Consider the following 4,773-nt stretch of genomic DNA (forward strand, 5'->3'; position numbering starts at 1 on the left):
GTTGCACATAGTTAACTTTCCAGATAACCAAAGCTTACACTTTAAACTCTAAAACCTTTATCTTTTAAGTGGCAATCTTTTTTTTTTTTTTTTCCCCAGTTTTTGGCCAGGGCTGGGTTTGAACCCACCACCTCCTGCATATGGGGCTGGCACCCTACTCCTTTGAGCCACAGGCACCACCCTTAAGTGGCAATCTTTTAAACATCTCAAATGGCCCCCAAATAGAGAAACTTTGACATGAGTAACCTTTCTTGACAACTATCTTGGAAGAATCAGCTCTTTGGCAAATTACAATTACACACAGATATGAAGAAGGAGAAGATCTGTCCTACGTGAAAAGCTAGTAAACATTCCATCTTACCTGGGCTTGATAAAAGGCCATTTCTGAAATCTTGTACAGATGTAGAAAAAGTTTTACATAGTAGAAACTGAAGACAGAATTTAGCATTTCAGTCCCTAATGTTATCATAGAGTATGCCCAAGCAATGGGTTTGATATTTAAAAGTGTCATTTTCCAAGCAGAGGAACTCTTCTTTCCTTTGTTTAGAAAAAAAATAAATAAATAAGGTTAAATTCGCTGTTAGCATACAATTAGTAATGGGTGGCAAAATTCTGGGGGACATTAGTTAATTATAGTTTATTAAGAGTCCAAAACTACTAGCTGTGACTAGATCCATTCAGTATTTTTTTTTTTTTTTGAAACAGAGTCTTACTTGGTCACCTTCAGTAGAGTGCTGTGCTGTCTTAGCTCACAGCAACCTCAAACTCTTGGATTCAAGTGATCCTCTTGCCTACACCTCCCAAGTAGCTGGGATTACAGGCACCTGCCACAATGCCCAGCTATTTTTTTAGAGATGGGGATCTCACTCTTGCTTAGACTGGTCTTGAACCTGTGAGCTCAGGCAATCCACCTGCTTCAGCCTCCCAAGTGCTGGGATTACAGGTGTGAGCCGCCCCACCCAGCCTCACTCAGTAATTTTTGAGATATTGCCAGGAACCTTAATTTGCATGGAGTGCAAATCCACTTATATTTTTATTGTATCTTCTAACTTACAAAGTGGGATTTACCCAAAAGTTTGGACATGCTTAAGTAGTGGCCAGGGAAATATGTTTGTAGCATTCTTATCCTCCCTACTTGGGAGGGTGCCATAGAAAAACAAGGAAGTGACAGCCTTTTGCTAAAGTCAGAGAGAAGATACAGAAGCGAGCCCTTCATCTTATTATAAACTTGTCCATTCAGTAGTATAAGCTTGCATTTAAAGATTCATGATCTTCTTCTGATAGGTAATGTAGCTTTGACTCAAAGGACATATGTAAAATGGGTATAGAAATAACACATTCTGATCCTTGCTCTGATGCACAGGCCCTCCTAAAGCTAACCTATTGTTTTACCTTTTGATTTACACAACTAGAAAACAGAAAAAGGCTAACCAAGCAAGACGTAGGCATAGAGTTATCCTCCTTTAAATCTTGATTATAGTTTTAAGAGAACACAATGGTATTTCTGTTTTATCCCTGGCTTACTGAATATTTGACCACGTCTCCACATTCTTAATCAGAAAACACAAATATTTCAATAACTTGAGGGATGTTTCCTTGGATGATTCTTGGGCCTCTGCTTTAACTATGGGGATTCAGGAACAGAAATAAACAGACATTTCGGTGTATACTGCCAAATTTCTTCTTACGGAAAGAGAGGGTAAGTCAGAGGGGGAAGTAGGCATTTGGCTCAAATTATCAGATTATTTAATATAATATAATCTTCTGGTAGGGCCCTAAAATCACCAAAAAGGGTTATGTAACTAATACGTACAGCAAGCATTGTCTTAAAAATAAAAGCATATTTTTGCCTACATATGTCAAAATGTTTTTAGATTCTGCCGCAATAATATGCAAATCTGATTTTTTCATCATTATGCACTTGAACAGCACAAGTACTATTCCATGGAGGTCAGCCAACATTTTTGTCTTTAAAAGGTAACTCTCAGATTTGAAAAAGCTAGGAACTACTAGTAAAAACTTCGCTGTGGGTGGTTGCGGCCCCGACCACATACACACCGAGGGTGGTGGTTTCGAACCTGGTCTGAGCCAGCTAAACAACTGCAACAAAAAAATAGCCGGGTGTTGTGGCGGGTGCCTGTAGTCCCAGCTACTTGGGAGGCTAAGGTAAGAGAATCACTTCAGCCCAAGAGTTTGAGGTTGCTGTGAGCTGTGACGCCATGACACTCCACCAAGGACAACATAGTAAGACTGTCTCAAAAACAAAAAACTTCACTCTAGGGAGTTTCTTTTGGCTTAAGTGAGACCAAAGACTAAGGCTAGAGGTCACTTTGTTATTAAGAGAGTCAAAAACAAGGGCGACACTAGAGCCAATGCCAAGATACAAATTTAACCTACCAAAATCTAGGCATTTTTTTTCCTTAGTTTTATTTCAGGATCCTAAAACAAGAAGTGTGCCACACCTTTCTAAACTTATCATTAAGTCAGAAGGCAGATATTTATACTCAGAATTCTGCAAAGGGTCATAAGCTCCCCAAGTTGAATTCAAAAATTTTTCAAAGAATATGAATGAGTTTAGTACTCAGCCTGTCTACACTTAATATAAGGTTTTAAGAGCATTATGAAAACCTATAGTCTGAACTCTTTTGTTTTTATATATTGAGGACAAAGTAAAAATCTTCCTTACTTCCTTCTGCAAAAGGACCCATCGATATTTTGCTTTAGATTACTTTCATCATAGTAAATACTTTTTTGTAAGTATCATACTGAAAATCACCACTTAAAATTTTTTTAAAACTACCACTAGTATCTAAAACTCTCCTTCATGCTTTTACCATAGCAACAAAACACAAAAGAACAAGTGCATTAGGTCTTTCCAACAAAAGGAAAAGAATCTCTGAAGCTTTATCTTCTTTACCTCAAAATGTTTTCTGCACAGTGCATGGTACCCCATAATTGCATTAATGTACCCAGCTATGATTGAATAAAAAAAAAAAATGTTTTCTGCTGAAGACTTTAGAAATAGCAAAATAACGTAATCATTAGGCTGGGCGAGTGCATAAAATAGCAGTGAATTATTAAACAAACACTGCAATCCTCCTTTTAGAGTCAACGTAGGTATTTACTAACCTACTACTAAATCAAATATTGATATTGCTAAAGAGGCTACTTATGATTGCTTTTTAGCTATGATTAAATAGACTAAAAGAATAATGGAGAACCCTACAAATTTAGTTCTGAAAACACCCCCTTTTCATTGCAATTTTTGTTCATAATTTTTCCAGACAAAAGAACTTCCTTAGTGTCCTTAAGAAGAACCCACTAACACACCCCACTAACTTGTGGGGTGTTTTGTTTTGCTGATATTTTAACTATCAATAACTTTAATTCTCCAGATCAATCTTTCTTTCCTTTTTTTCTTTCTTTCCTTCCCCTCTCTCTTTCTATAGTAAGAACATTCTAATACACTTTTCCTATTTGGAACTAAAATGAGCTTCTGTTTGCCATGGAGCAAACAGCCAGCATTTTCAAACTTCCAGATAAGTGGTATGGTCAAGGACATGATTCTAGCCCTTCAGCTTTCACAAATCACCATTAGCAAACCCTAAGCCCAATTTTCTCTCTTTCCAAAGGGCTCTATTTGTAGTGATTAAGATAGTTGGTTTTAAATGATTTTATTTTGACTCTGGACTAATATGTCTACCTCAATATTAATAACTAGTGCTGTGGAGGATTTATAGGAGACCTAGATTTCTTCTTTTTAACCTAGCGATAAAAAGTAGATCAGTAACATTTTGCCTTAGCATACTTGGATTCAGAAGAAAAGGATTTGTGAGATTACCATTACTACCCACAAGAATTATGTGAGGTTTTTTCCCTCTTCTAAATTACCCAAGTCTTTAGAGAGACAAAAGTAGTTTGAGAATCTATAACGCCTTCCCTAAAATTTCCCTTATTTTTTAATCACAGTAATGTGTTAAAGTGGCTTAAAAATAAGATCACAGAAGGATTTATAATAAAAAGCCAAGTCCACAGCCCCAACTCACCCCTCCCCTCAGGATAACTGTTAACCACTTCCCCTATTTAATTCTGGCAGCTCTTTCCACAGGTGTGGAATTGATTTATTGAATTATCAATTTAAGGTATATTATCTGTCGACTCACTACTAAGATAGATCAAGGCTAAATATTACTCCCCTTCTCTCTCTGAATTTCTGTAATTTATTACCATATGTTCCAGAAATTCTTTCAATAATATACTTAAACCTCTTTATTTTGTTGTATCAGCCTTGGACAGACCTTGGCACGTTATCTTCTCCTCTCAGCTGTGCCTTTTACCTTTACGTCAAAGTTGAGAACATTGACCTTCAGGTTCGTCGCCCTATTTAAGAGTTTCCGTGCTTTGTCTGCAGGAAGGCGCTAGAAGCTTAAACGGCGCTTATTTACTGTACTGTCTGTCTGTGGAGGACGGCGCGCCCTGCCCTGCCGGCCATCAGGTGCCAGGGCTGCAGCTTCCCCTCTCCAGGCGCTACGTCATGTTCTCAGATGTTTAACTTATCCAGAATAGCTTGCACATTTTTCCCCGAAGCAGTCAGCTTCCTGAGCCCCGCCCCACCCCAGATTCTCAAAAGGGTCTGACGCCCACCGTTTTAGGGGGCGTGAGCACAATTCCCAGCGGCTCGGATTGCTCAGCTGTCAAGAGGAAAGGAGCTAAGACTCAGGGGGCGTTTTCTCAGACCTAGACTCCAGATCCGCCCTGAGTCTCCCAGCACCG

Source organism: Nycticebus coucang, chromosome 12 (genome assembly GCF_027406575.1).
Source record: "Nycticebus coucang isolate mNycCou1 chromosome 12, mNycCou1.pri, whole genome shotgun sequence".
Classification (NCBI taxonomy): domain Eukaryota; kingdom Metazoa; phylum Chordata; class Mammalia; order Primates; family Lorisidae; genus Nycticebus; species Nycticebus coucang.